The sequence below is a fragment of the Harpia harpyja genome, chromosome 4 (genome assembly GCF_026419915.1).
Source record: "Harpia harpyja isolate bHarHar1 chromosome 4, bHarHar1 primary haplotype, whole genome shotgun sequence".
NCBI lineage: Eukaryota > Metazoa > Chordata > Aves > Accipitriformes > Accipitridae > Harpia > Harpia harpyja.
The window spans coordinates 27,655,544-27,671,069 of record NC_068943.1 but is presented as its reverse complement, the minus strand read 5'-3'; the positions used below and the strand labels follow the sequence as shown (position 1 = coordinate 27,671,069).

Below are 15,526 nucleotides of genomic sequence, written 5' to 3'. Positions count from 1 at the left end.
GTGGCTGGACATCATCTGCTGATGGGAAGTCGCGAATAAATCTTTTGTTTTCCTTTGCTTTCACGCACGACCTTTGCTTTTGCTTTATTAAATTGTCCTTATGTCGACCCACGAGCCTTTTGTTCTATTTTCTCTCCCCTGTCCAGCTGACGAAAGGAGTGATAGAGCGGCTTTGGTGGGCACCTGGCATCCAGCCAGGGTCAACCCATCACATAAGAAACCAAGATCAGAATGGTTTTCTTAGATTATCATGATAGCACATTGAGTTTTATGGAGTTTTCTTTTAAATTTCACATTTAAACAAGTGATAATAATGGCCAATAAAAAAAGAACCTTGAATGTTAGAAGTGTGGCCTACATTATTTAGTACAGATTTCCCCCACCATTATGTGTATTGTACTATTGCCTGTATCACTTATTTAACAGTGCTTGTCAGTAGAATTGTAGGTGTGATTCTTTTCTTGAACAGGATACATATTTTGCAGTTCTGGTGATAGCTAAACATTCATTTTTGTAGTAATGTATCTCCCTGAAAAACTGAAAATTATAGGTAGAAAAATAAGCATGTTTATGGTTAATCTTAGATTAAAAATTTTAAGTATAAATTTAGTATCCAATGAGTATTATGAGCAGAAGCAAAATGAATAGATGCAATGGCCTTTTGTATCTTGAATCACGTAAACCTGACAAATAGAAAGGAGTATGTGTGGTCTCTGACAGATCTCTTAGTACAAAATAAACTCTTCTCAAAATGTACTTCAAGTGTGCATATAGTAGTGTATCAATAATAATAAAAAAGGGTTGTAATTGTAAAAATGGAGAAAAGCAGATCAAAATTCTCTGTTTAGATGTTCAGGTACTTACACACTTCTCATCATAATTTCTGAAACCATTGTATACAAACCAGATCAATGAGTGATGCCAGAAATTATTTTTTCTTACTTCAAAGATGACATGCAGATGTACTGCATAGATGGAGCAGCTTAACTAAAGACATGCATTACAGAATAAATAGGACCTGCACATGTGTCAATCCCAAATGAAGCCAAAAGCACTACTATGGGAGCCATGGATAAAACACAGAAATAGTAGTTCATGAATCCTAATCTTTGCGACAGAAGGATCACTGGCCAAAATAACTCAACACTTATAGTAAAAAGTCAGGCAGTTAATTTGCAGTGATGTGTCCTCCCAGTGGACAAGTGGGACTCCATGCACACTGAATAGGAGTTGTCAAATAGTCTCTGATTTCACCATTTTTTAACTTTTTTGAGGAACCCTATAGAAACCCTATAGAGTATCATGCAAAATAAGAAAAGTTTAATCTGAGTGATGAAAATAATCCAAACCACCCTTGTAATGTGGTGTTTCTCTGATCTGTGTCTAGCCAGAAGTTCAAGAAACAAATGTGTCTTGTTCTGGGAAGCGATTCTGGGATGAAATGCTGCATTACTGATCATCAAGACGACACCAAAGCATTACCCAATATGGTGCAATCCAGAGCCAAGAAAGCTCATATTCTGAAATTAGCATGGGTAATTAAGTAGTCTAGAGTGGCCAGCTGGCCAGATTTACTATGGGTGTTAGAGCTATGGCACGTATGTAGCAGCTATTTGTCAAAGATGGCTGGTTTGGGTATCTCCTGGCCTCATGCAGGATGTAAGCACATAAACATTGAGCTCAGCCAAGGACACTATGTTAAAACTAGGAAGACTTCTTCACCTTAAGTAGTTGCCCATATCAGTTCAGCAGCATATTTCCGGAAAAATTCTTCAGCTGAGTTTCCAAATTCCATAGAAAATGCATTGTAAGTGTTTAGCTACTTTGTCAAATGCCCGTCTCAATGTTCTTGGCCATTAGCTAAAAAGGGCCAGGCATACAAAGACAGCAAAGGCTGTATATAGAGAATTTTTAAGATTTTAACACCAAGAAGACTGTTAAAATTAGTTAATCTGTTTTAGTTCATGCAATACAGACCAGAGAAGCACACTTAGTGACTCTGTTACTAACTTCTCTTTGAGTTTTTTTTTAATAGTTTAATTTTGAAACTAAAAGCAATAGAGAAGTCATTGCTTTCCTAGGGAAGCTGTTCTGTTAAGATCTCTCTGAAATGACCTTTATATCTAGTCTAATTTACCTAACTTTGCCTTCAAACCACTGCATCTCATTATGCCTAATGCCACAAAGTTTCTCAATTAGGTATTTGTAGATTGTGATGCACTTATGTCCTTGAAGAAATTCAATACATGGAGCTTTTGCAGCTTCTCCACATGAGGCATTTTCCCCAGCCTTCCTAATTCCAGTAATTATTTTCAAACATTTCTAAAATTGTCAACATCTTTTCTAAAGTCCAAGCACCAGAACTTGTCATAGCAGTCAACTAATAGCTTCATTAATATCATATAGCAGTGCAGAAATAATCCTACTTTTCTCCTTGCATAGTAGGTGATGAAGTTTGATTTCTGAATTGCATCTGGGTAATCAAATCTGTTGGTTATCTTTGGGAGCAGAACTGCCTCAAGGTTTCTCACATGCGAAGTTAAAATGGAGGTTGTGACACCTATGAGGATAAAAAAGGGAGGTACAAAGGGAGAAGCCAAACTGAAAATAAGGATTAGAGTGAAAACCTTAGGAGGATCATGTTAGCAGTAGCCGGTGACAACAGGGAAGGCAGGATTGTAGGTGGCCATGGAAGTGTAAAGGTTACTTCTCAAACGTGGCATCTGTACCCTCTATTATATATTCTTCCTCCATTCTTCTTCCTGGAAGCAGCAGGGGAAGAAACCAACCTCACGTTCCAGTGCACAGGTAAAGGAGAAAGCAGACCTCTGCTGTTTTTCAAAGTCCGTGGAGATTCCAACTTGGATAAGCATCTAGCATCTAGTTGTTGGATCAGCTCAAACCCTACCAGTGTGATCTGATGTTTATTCTGACACAGTCTTTCACCCCTTCATGTTAAAAAGTAAAGCATTAAAATGTACGTCATTCTACTAAACAATACATCTTACCTTAATGTCGTTACCTAAATTACCTCTTTATTTATTTATTGCCACTTTACCAATTCCGGTATTTTCAGTAATTTCATTTACTGTACATTTATATTTTCTTCTAAACTACCAATATAGACCCTGAATAACCTTGGGCTGAGATAAATCCCTGTATGAAATCACAGGGAAATCCATCCATAGTGACTAATAATTTCTCATCTACAGTTTCTTATTGCAACCTAGTAGTAGAGACAATTATATGTACATCGAATATGGATATCTTCCTTTTATAATAGATCTTTTTTAAAACCAGAAAGTCACGTGATGTGAAGCCAAGTATCCTACAGAAATTTGAATATTTTATTCAGCAAACTGACCTTTATCAACTGAGCTTGTAATCCCATAAAAACCACTAAACAGTTTGTATAACAAACTTATTTTCCATTAAACCTCATTGGCTGACATTAGTTTTGAATGTTACTGACTCTTAATTATTTACTGATTGCATCCACGTCAGCTTTTTGATAACTGTGTGAGACTGATACCAACCTAGCTGTCCTTTAACTTCCTCTCATATAACCTATTAAAACATCAGTACAGCATTTCAGCTGTTTTCAAATCCTCTGTGAGTTTTCCATTGTTCCTGTTTAAAAACACCTATTTTAAACAGCTCACGGATGTTTCTGGATAATTCCTTGGATGTTCTTAGATTTGAGTGTTCTGGTTCTGCATTGTAATAAATGCTTAACTTCATTACATTTTTAATACTCTTTGTAATAAAACTAATTATCAATATAAAATCTGATACCGATTCTTTTGTTTCATTCTGAGGGTTTTTTTGTTGTTGTTATTGTTGTTCTTTTCCCCACTGATGCACAACATAAACATTTATTAAATACTTCTGCCTCTTCTGCATCATGATACATAATTTTGGCATCTCTCTTTAGTATCAGTCGTAACACTATCAGTAAATGTCACTAGATGTGGTTCTGATGTATAAACGTCAGAACAGAAGTACATATATTTCATACTTATTTCTTGTAGCCATATTTCTTCTCTGATACTTGTTTAGCTACCCTTGTCAACTGCCTGCATTTCTTAGCTATCATATTTTACACATTACTGCCTCGTTTTTTAAAAATTTTATATATCTTTGTTCTTTAAAAATACAGCAACACAAAGATGCAACAAACCGTCCTTTTAATTCAGATATTTTCAGTAAAACAAATATTTTGTGAAGAACAAACATGTGTTTGGGACACCTGACAAAGTATCTTAAACATGTTTCAATCATACATGTATGTGTGTAGGTGTATTCGGTGTAACTGCATATATGAATATACAAAAGATAGAGATTTTCTCTCGTTTTTCTTCATGCACAACTTCTCTTCCAGTTTTTGGATACTTCATTTAAAAAATGCACCAGGGTTATACAGTACTTCTTAATATATATTCTTTTTGCATAAGCACAGGAATTAGACATTATTCATTTAACCACTCTTCCTAAAAGTCCAAGCACTGTAGAAAATATGTTTCTGATCCAATAACCTAGAAGAAATAAATTATATGGAAATAGTAAAAAATAAGTGTTTACAATAGATGGAGACTGTTCGTGTAAAGAAAAAAACATGTACAAATATGGAAGAGGGAATAATACACAGCAAAACTGGTGAAATTCATTTGGGAACAGGCTATGGTTTGTTTGAACATTTTTTGATGTTCCAACATAAATTGCTTTTATTAAATATCAGCAGTCTCACTTAATAAAGAAGATAGGAACAAGTAAAAGAAACACTAGTGACACAAGAATGTAGGGTCCCTGAACTCAATCCTATTTGCAGGTGGATTGTCTTGTTCTACCCAAATTGCCTAAATCACTGGGAGATAGTTTTAGGAATGAAACGAGAGCTCAGCCTTTGCCGAGGTGATGATAAAACAGACTTGTAAATGTGCAATTTGGCTACTGCCTGTGTTATTCTTTGCTATTTTTTCCTGACTGAATGTGAAAGAGTCTTTCTTATGGGTGAGAGTGAAAATGGGAAGAGTAGGAAAAAAAAAAAAAATCTGTTTTGCATTGTGTGTACAGTTCCCTGTTCAAAAGCTGCTTTGATGCATTCACAGAATACAGAATTTTGTCTTATATTGTAACATGATGCAAAATTAACAAATTTACATTAAAAATACTTACCTAATTTTCCTCTAATTCAGCATTAAGATTCAAATATTTATTTCCACAATTAATTTCCACGGTCCCTGTGGTGCTTACAATTCATCCTATCTCCTCAGAATAGTAAAGCAAAACAACTGAGGTGAAAATGATGCAGCACATTTAAAATCTCTATTTTTAATTTAAAAAATAACTCTAGGATATTAAAAACTGTAAATAAATGTTTTTTCACAACCATTCAAGTAGCTTAATGTAGGCAAAATTAAGGCTTGTTTGTAGTACAAAAATAGCCTTCTACAACACAGTGCATCAGCAACAGTTCACTCCAAATGTTGTAGATAATTAATCTAATTTTCCCTCTGCTTCATTTTGTGTTCTATTAGTTTTCTTATTCAAACTTTCAAGTCACAAATCTAATTTAAAGCCTCGTAACTGGTCTAATGTGGTAATGTGTTCCATCTGCGTGCAGCGTCTAGCAGTGAGTGATAGGGACAGAATACTAATTTGCCTCCCAGTGTGCACAATGCTCAATAAATAAATAATATATTACCTGTGCTCACCATTACTTGACTACAGAAAGTGTCAAAAGCAACAGAAAAGATGGATGCAAGTTTAAGGCACGTAACAGAGAATGAACTGAAGCAAGGATGGGTAGAGGAGACAGAAGAAAAGGGGGAGTCAGAGAGACAGACGAACAATACAGTCTGCCACAGAATGGCAATTACTCTGTTAACATGGCTAACTTTTTATAGTTGCACAAGTAGTGTATATTAGACTACATACTGATTTATGGTTAAATATTAAATATTTGTAACAGTTTTGCCTTCTGTGTGTTCTTTTATTTCTCTATAGAGAAATATAGAATTTCTTTATGTTGTTTTACCTTATGTTTGTTTAATTATTCACTTTCAGAAGCCTTCTTTTCTTTTTTTTTTCTTTTCCAACACATTGATTTTCTTCTGTTGTTTGGCTTTGCTTCCTTACTGTGTGTAGAGGGGGTTGCTTTATTTTAGGAGCTTTAGCTTTCATACAACAGAAAACTCCAGTTAAATAATTGTGTAAAGTTGCCGAGTTTCAGTCTGATCTTCTGTACAGTCAGTCATCCAAGCTTGTGGAAACTCCACTGTGGTCAATGAAGTCACACTGGTGCAAAATTGGCATGTGGGAGATTAAATTCAGAGTGCTGGTATTATAGAGAAGTGTGCAGGTAAGTGTCTATGTAAAACAGAGAAAGAGAATGTGTGTTGGCTATGTACGGTAAAAGAAAAGTCTGAGAATAAAGTAAAGGATGGAAAGATAATGTGGGTGAAAAAAAGAAAAAAAATCCCATGAAACTGGCAGTGTGCTGGATTATTAAAATATTATTTTGTATAAAATGTCATTACAATTTTGTTTAAATTTAATGCAATTTACCAGACCATAAAGAACTCCTTAGAATAAATGGCTGGTTTCCAGGCACAGCTACTGTGCTGCTGATTACAATACATTCTGACATTTATGACAGTTTTATAATTCTTGTATTCTGTACCTAGCTGTGCTCTGAAGTGTCTCTACTTTGCTGAAGGCTTTCTCCTGGGAAATGGCACTAAAGTTTTGTGGACTGAAAGGACAATAAAACAGTTTGACAGAAAAACACTTACTGTAGAATGCGAGCCTGTTGCTAATTTGTCTATAACTGTTAAAAATTAGGATTCATTTTATAAATACAAATACCTATGTAAATTTATTGTCACAAAAAAATGGCATCGACTTCAGTAGATATTCTCATATGAGTAAACCTACCAATATGAGTAATGATTTGTCAGATCAATGCTTAGACCCTTAAGTAAAATAGTACTATTGCAGGAGTAACACCATTGATGGTTTATGAAGACTAAGATTCATAAGAAAGAGTAGGAAAAATGGCAGACCTAGATACAAGCAAAAGAACAGGTAAGAAGGAATAGGAAGGCAGGAAAGAAATCTTACTACACAGACTTTGACCTTTATGTAGGGCAGTACTCAAAACAGCATTTAATCATGTCTTCAAATGTTTCATGAAATTTTTATAACAAAAAAAATTATTCACACAATTCAGAGGACGATTACTGTTTTCCCTTTAGAGAAAGCACAAGTTGAAGCACTTCTATATCTATTTGGGTAGTACTGGTTTAATGCTGTCAATAAAAATATTAGAAGAAACTTTCAGTTGAAAATGTTATGAAAATTGGCATAATAATAATCAAAACCATTTTTTCTTTTCATTTAAAAGGACACTTATTATTGAAATAACACTTCAACTGAAAATTGTTGACCAGCTCTAAGAAAAATATTTTATATATTTGTTTGAGTTTGCCTATATGCGCTTAGAGAGAGCTGCAAGCAGGCAGCTGAAGTTCTGGCTTAACTGTAAAACTTGAATCAAACATACTGCCCATTGAGCAGCCAGATAGCAAGAGGTAAACAGACTGAAAAACATTCAAGTGGGCTTAAAGGTGGTGCAGACTATTCTGCTTTGCGGGCAGCATGTTTATGCTTGCCAATATTTAGGGTATAGAGCCAAAACTCCATTCATTCCCTGTATCATTATAGCCTTGTCACCCTCTTCCTTCAACGTGAGGGAGGAAAGCCTTAACACCAATGACAAATTTACTCCATCTTCTGCTCTGCTGTGTTTACTGCAGAGGGTTATTAAAAAGGTACTCCTGGCACCCCTTTGCCCCTGAACTGCCATGCTAATCAAACCATAGATTGTCCTGAAAAGGGTTTATTTCTAGAGTGCTGCTCCATTTCAGAGTGCTGGCTGAGAGAGATAAAGCAATCATCTTTAGTGCTGCAGAAAAACAGGTTTAAATTGTAATCACACAAGAACCCCTAAATTAAATGAGGTCAGTCTGGTCTGTACACAGATGGAAGGAAGACCTCCGTGGTCCTCTAAAGTATTTAAGGAGATATTATTAGTGAGTGATACAGTAGTTGACATTTTTTCCCTGTATTAGTACTGCCCAGGTATCATGCTAGATGGAACCCTATTGCTAGAGATGTCATCTTTCAGATAAAACATAAAAACAAGGTCCTGAACAAAACTGGCCATTAAAAATTGTATGGTATTTCTCATAATGTTCTCTTGGCCAAATTTGAAGTAGGCAATTACATTCTGCTTGCCTTAATTAACCCTGAAGTCTGTGAAATGCATGTTTTTCCTTCTCATCCTAATGGATCTGTAATGCAGCTTTTCTCCATACTCAATGTTCATAGACTACTGTTTCAAAAAAAACCCCCAAAAACAAAAAAAACCAGAAATAACTGCTATATACAATTATTAAGAACATATAAAATAGCTAATAACCAAAAGGTATCAGCTTTATTACAGAGGAAAAAATTGTAAACAACAACAGAGCTATTTAAATATTTTTACTACTATTCAGCAAACAAGGTATTGTTTTCAAATGCAGTATGAAAAAAATATTCCAGAAAATCTGAAACAGAGCCATAATATTTCATATTTAAATATTTCAGGATAAAGCAATGGACAAGTAAAGGCAATGGAAAATGGCAGTCAACTTCAGAGAGAAACAAATACTAAAATCTCCATGAATACCAACATACCTTGCTAGTAAGATCTGGGTGAAGAGAAAGACATGTCTTCTTACAGTCCACAAGGAATTGGTTTGAAGAAGGTGAGATTAACAATTCAGATGTTGCTGTCCAATTTGAATTTATTCCAGATTGGAAATTTTTGTTTCCAAAGGGACACAATCAAGCTCCTTGTGGCCCCTCTGAATCCTACAGTGTTAGTAGCTTGTTCAAACTGAAAAATAATTTGAAAATGAAGAGTTTTAGCTGATGGAGAAAAAAAGAATGATCTTTTACATTACACTGGAATATTTAGCATCAAAAGTATTCTTGGTCAGTTTATAGCACATAATGTTAAAACCTGCTCATAATAGTACAAAAGAAAAGGATGGGATAGTACATCAAGCTTTGATCTTATCAGGGGTTTTGTCCATTCTTAATTAAGTGTGCACATCCTTTTGCATTCAGTAGGAATTCTGTGTGTTTACCTATTAAGTGTCATTGTCTTGCTCAGTTGTAACCACAAGACACAGACAACATAAAGAAAAATGTATTCCTTTATTCAATTATTGTACACACCCATATGTAATTTTATGGACAGTATCCATTTTGAGTATATTAATGCAAATGGTAGAATCTAATTATAGGCATTAGCCACATTTAGGAACTTTAAGGAACTCACCCACAGATTCCTAATTAAACTCTTTATCAACATTACTTGGATCATTCAGTCAACTTTCTTCTCCTGTCCACGAACACTTCAATAAGCCTCAACTAAAAATCGAGCAGAATGGGCCCAATTCACCCTTTTGGGTCTGAAATGAAAACAACAGCTATGGGCTTCTGTTACAACAATCTTGGCAGTTCCCTTAGCAGTATTGCAAGACAGATTATCCACTTTAAGAAAACAAGAGGAAAGAAAAAACCCAAATGAACAAAGAAGCAGCAAGGAATAGAGAAAACTTGCATTGAAACCCAGTTGCTGAGGCAGCACTGAGGCACTCAGGGAAACGCTTCTGCGCAACGGAAAATGCGCTGTGTAATTCCACCTCTCAGCTGCACTTACTGAAGAATTTCCACACGTGCATCTGTGCTTGTCAGGCTTCTTTTTTGAACTGCTACCCACGGTTTCTGTGTTACCAGCTGATAAAGCACCTGTAAAATGTAGTCATTGAATCATACATCGTTTTCTGTCTCCATTGTGGAATCCCACCACCACTTACCTCTTTGTCCTGGTTTCAGCTGGGATAGAGTTAACTGTCTTCCTAGTAGCTGGTACAGTGCTATGTTTTGAGTTCAGAGCGAAGAATGTTGATAACACTGATGTTTTCAGTTGTTGCTCAGTAGTGTTTAGACTAATGTCAAGGATTTTTCAGCTTCTCATGCCCAGCCAGTGAGAAAGCTGGAGGGGCACAAGAAGTTGGCACAGGACACAGCCAGGGCACCTGACCCAAACTGGCCAACGGTGTATTCCATACCATGTGACGTCCCATCCAGTATAGGAACGGGGAAGTGGGGGGCAGGGATTCGCCACTCGGGGACTGGCTGGGTGTCGGTTGGCGGGTGGTGAGCAATTGCACTGCGCATCATTTGTACATTCCAATCCTTTCATTATTGCTGTTGTCATTTTATTAGTGTTATCATTATCATTATTAGTTTCTTCTTTTCTGTTCTATTAAACCGTTCTTATCTCAACCCACGGGTTTTGCTTCTTTTCCCGATTTTCTCCCCCATCCCACTGGGTGGGGGGGAGTGAGTGAGTGGCTGCATGGTGTTTAGTTGCTGGCTGGGGTTAAACCACGACACTCTTGCAACGTGGCACTGAAGATCCCACATAGCATAATGGATACGAGTGAACAACCTGCTTGAGTCAGTTGTACAGCTGAAATGTCATCTGCTCTATTTATTGTTTAACTACACAACCTCTCTGCTGCCTTAATGATGCATAATCATCTATTAATGAAAAAGCTTTTCAGAATTCATCCTAACAGTTTGTATTTTTGAAAGTTCATGGAGTTCTTGTCACATCTATTTCTATTTCATGCTAGTGATACGGCAGTTTCATCATATTTGAGAAATTTTTGTGAAAGTAAAAATGTAAGAGGTTCCTGTTGCGGAGGAGTGTTTCACAACTTCAGTATGCTTGAATATATATTATACTTCCATAGGAAACCCCTGAGGGTGCAAAGGTCCCCGGGGCTTGAAGACAGAAAGAGGTGGAATTTCTCTGAAGTCTACTTAAGAAAATACTATTTTTCTAGGGAGAAGGAGAGGCATTTGTATTAAAGATCCAGGGGGTTGAACCACTTGGGAATTAAATTACTATACCTATTGATGATTAAAAAAAGAAAAATTCACCTAGAAAAGAACTGAAGAACCACAAATGCATATCAGTTACATTATTAGTAACACCAATCTGATCTTGTAATACTAGTTAAAAGGTAGCTTCAATGTTCATGTAGATTTAATTTCAGTGGTGTACCTGGGAGCACAAATAACCCTCAGCAAGAGATACAATCACTTGTTAATCCCAGTTCTCTGAAAATTACAGCTGAAAATATTTTCAAATAAACATCCAATGTTATGATCAGTCCTATGCAAAATTAATGTGCTATCAAAGCCAGACTGTCTTTGTTTTCAGAGAACACAGAAAAGCCAGCTTGTGACAACTTTTGCTTGTTAAAAGCCCCATGATACTTTTATAAGAGGCAGAGTGTTAATTTTCAATTGTTTGTCCAAATCCAGCGTGGGTACTTATATTCCTTCTATTTAAAAAAATCACAATTGTCCTTTTAATTGAGTACAGTATAATTTTCTTCTTCCCCTAAAAATCAAGATAGGGTATGTTTTTCGGCAGCTACCAGATTCTTTAGGCATGTGATTCCATTTCACTTGCAGTCAGTTCATATTTTAAACTCAAATAATTCCATAACCTAAGGTTTTGGATGTAAACTTCAGTGCATATACATGAAGATACACGGTCTCCTCCATACATTTCCTTGGCTAACACCTAAGAAAAATATTAAACGGTATCCACAAAACAATATTGAACTTTGTGAGCAAAATGATATCAGCAGGAATCTTTACATTGATTTCTGCTGACTTTGAATTAGGCCCTTTTGGAATAATAAGATAAAACATGATGACAAGAAACAAAGATAAAATTCTGACTCCACTGAAATTAGCAACAATTTTGTGAGTGAATTCAATACAGCCTGCTTTTCATCCAAAGAGAGGCTTTGTTTTACTTTGGTTCATTTTAGGGAAGAAGGAGGAAAGGTGGTTAATAAGAAAAAGTGATGGTTTCTGCCATTATCAAGTACTGTTCATTTTGGCATTGGCAGAGTACGTGAAATCAAAGCAGGTACTATGTAAATATAGGTTTTAAACCACAAAATAGTAAGTGACTATAATTTAAACTCTCTTCTCTGGACAGTAGGAGAAAAAAAAATATTTTCAATCTACATCTCACAGGATTAACATTTAAATCAGGGGACAAGTTAAAGAAGAAATTTAAAATAACTACAATTCATCTCCACTAGAATAAATAAAAATTCCCAGAAAAGTTTATTTATGCCATTAAAGTTAATAAAAGGACATTTAATGAACAGACAGTGCAACAGATAACAACATCGTAATACAAAAAAATAACTTCTTAAATATCTTAAATGCTAACAGGGAAAAAACTAGATTAATGTAAAAGATTCCCCCTAAAGCATTTTATCAGTGTTTGCAATAGAAAAGTTTAATACAACCAAAAACCTTAATGAAAATCTCATCTGACAACTGACCCCGGTCAAAAGAATGGTAACAACTGCAGGAGGGACTGAAGTATTAATTCATAGTTCATACAGTGTTATAAATCACAACAAAAGGACAGAGGAAACTATATGGATAAACAGAATGATAACATTTGATTCTATTTCCAAGTACCTTAGGGACACTGAGAACAGATATGTGCATTAGCTCATTTGTCTGCTTGTATATACGGTGTAGAAGGAAACATACTGAACATACTGTATATATCTTAGTTAAAAAAAAATAGCATGGAAATATTCATTAAAAATAGCATTTATTAACAATGTAGCCCAGACATGAAAGAAAACAGACTAGAAAGCGCTCAGGGGGATTCTTGTTAAACAATAGAAAATTCTGTTGGACAAATGCCCTTACAGCCAATCTGTTACCCCGTCCCTTGGTGCGGGGCATGTCAGGGACATGCCAGGATCAAACACGAGAAGGAGGATGGACTAGAATATGCAGAGCTCCATCCGGTCGTTAGCAGCCAGAGGAGTCCCTGTGGGAAACAGCCGAGGCAGCACAGCCCTCGTGCTGCTTTGAGTTGTGCTTGGGGTTGGTTCAGACCCAGCTGTACTGAGGACTAGGGGAGGACGGATGATTACTTAGAGTTTGCCAGCAGCAGCTGGCACTTTAAAACACAGAAAGAAGTTCAAAACTGGAGTTAAAATACTGTCTCGCTCTTTCTCTGCCTCCCTCTATTGTAACATTATATAGATAATTTATATAATATATATGATAAAGTAACTTTTTTGCTATTAATCCCTTGCCCATGCACACATTTTCTTTCAAAAAGTTACTGAAAACATTAGGATTTTCTGTAATGTCACAGAGTAGTTTATTACTTAGGTGAGGTAACGTTACAAAGCAGTCACATAAAAATTGTTAATTTCATAGTGAACATGAACAAATGTCTAAATTTTCTATCTGAAATAGTGAGTATGTTTAAAATGACAACTCTTTTACATTTAAATGTTGCATTCCTCCATGTAGTTAGTATGATTTACACTTACTTATTTATGTAGAGATGTGCTTATTATACTGATTGGATATTTACTGTTTTATTCTTCTTAGCACCGCACTCTAGTGCCTATAAAGCTGTGAGAATATGAACCAGGTTGCTCTATTTTTTTTTTTTTTTTTTTGCTCACAAATAATCAAGCCATTATTAACAAAGCTCCACTTGTAGAATTTAAATAGTGTCAGAATTTGACTTGCAGATCTAAGGACGAATTTGCAAGGTTGACTGTCAGAATAGGTTTTTGTTTTTTTAAAAAACTTGTCAACAGAGTACACTTAAGACAGAGCTAATGAGAGACAACACACAGAGAATCCAATTATATATTTTTTACAGATTGCTTATTGGAGTATAAGTATGCTTTAATAGCATACACAAAGTCAAAGAGCCCACGTAAGAAGAGTCAAGATAATTGAGGACAAATTTATTCAGAGGATGCAGAAATTAAGGCATAGATCCTTACCTTAGAAACTGCCACCTGGGAATTAATTTTAGACTAGCTAGGACATGGGGATTACAGATGGGTAAAGAGGAGTGGGTGACATCAGAACTTAAGAAAGGACCAGGAAAGCAGCGTGTTGGACTATACAAAAATAAACCCAGGCTCCTAAAATACTTAATGAACTTAGGATTCTAGATTAAAAAAACTGTCAGAGCGCATAGTCTTTCCCATGTACTTTGGATGTCTTCCTATGGCTGTCAAGACACAGGGCTCTTCTTTCAGTTTTATTGTGGGTCATGTAAGACTGCAGAGACTGCAGAACAACAGTATTCGAGAGCTAGCTGTCCTTCTGGGAACTGGCATTTTTAACAGCTAACATTACTCTCTTTAACAGGTGTGAAGGGTACTGTTACTCTCAATCTAATCACTTAATAGTTTAATACTTTTGTGAAGTTTGAGTCCCATCAGGCAAAGAAGTGTCTAGGTTCCAGTTCAGAGAAAATAATGCAAACTTCCCCCTCCAGTCTGGAATACTGCAGGACTCTCAAGCACAGATGTACCATTTTGTGGTCCCCATGTGGCTTTAACTGTAAAATATCCATTTAAATCCTTTGTTCAGCCAGGATACCAGATATGCCCATATGTAGCAGCAAAGTTTCTGAGGTTTCGACAAGATTTCTAGGGAAAGCTACAATGTCTGCGGTCTCCCAGGCCCTAAACAGATTAAGCAGAGTAGAGATTTGTGGCTTTTCTTTTGCTTTACTTTGGATATATGGTAGGAGTTAGGTGATAGTTCAGATCTTGCCTGGAGAGTGTAGGACTCTGATGTGATAGGTATGTTACAAACACAGTATTGGTAAACCATCCATCTCCCAAACCAAAGCCACTGTAATTCAAGGATGTACTACAGAAGAGGAATACAAACAATGAGCTAGAGAAGTAAAAGAAAGGGGCATCTTTGGTCATCTTCATCAGCAGTTTTTTAAACAGAGGGCACAAAGATGATGAGCTTCAAAGGAACATAATGAAATAATCTTGAATACATTTATATGAAGCTCTTCCTTGTGATGGGTTGACCTTGGCTGGACACCAGGTGCCCACCAAAGCAGCTCTATTACTCCCCTCCTCAGCTGGACAGGGGAGAGAAAATATAAGGAAAGGCTTGTGGGACAAGACAAGGACAGGGAGAGATCACTCACTAATTACTGTCATGGGCAAAACAGACTCAACTTGGGGAAATTAGTTTAACTTATTACCAATCTAATCAGAGTAGGGTAATGAGAAAATAAAACCAAATCTTAAAACACCTTCCCCCCACCCCTCCCTCCTTCCCGGCTTAACTCCACTCCCAATTTTCTCTACCAGCAGCGCAGGGGGATGGGGAATGGGGGTTGGGGTCAGTTTGTCACACGTTGTCTCTGCTGCTCCTTCCTCCTCAGGGGGAGGACTCCTCACTCTTCCCCTGCTCCACCGTGGGGTCTCTCCCATGGGAGACAGTCCTTCACGAACTTCTCCAACATGGGTCCTTCCCACGGGCTGCAGTCCTTCAGGCACAGGCT

At 36.5% G+C, this 15,526-nt stretch overlaps 1 long non-coding RNA gene across 1 annotated transcript; it reads right to left on the bottom strand.

The window, feature by feature from the left end:
* Positions 1-6,157: 6,157 nt before the first annotated feature.
* On the bottom strand, positions 6,158-13,016 carry LOC128141558 (uncharacterized). The gene is made up of 3 exons (XR_008235102.1): positions 12,883-13,016; positions 8,743-8,944; positions 6,158-6,369 (listed from the first exon to the last, which is right to left on the bottom strand). It is a non-coding gene; the product is annotated as an uncharacterized LOC128141558 (long non-coding RNA).
* Between the last annotated feature and the right edge of the window lie 2,510 nt (positions 13,017-15,526).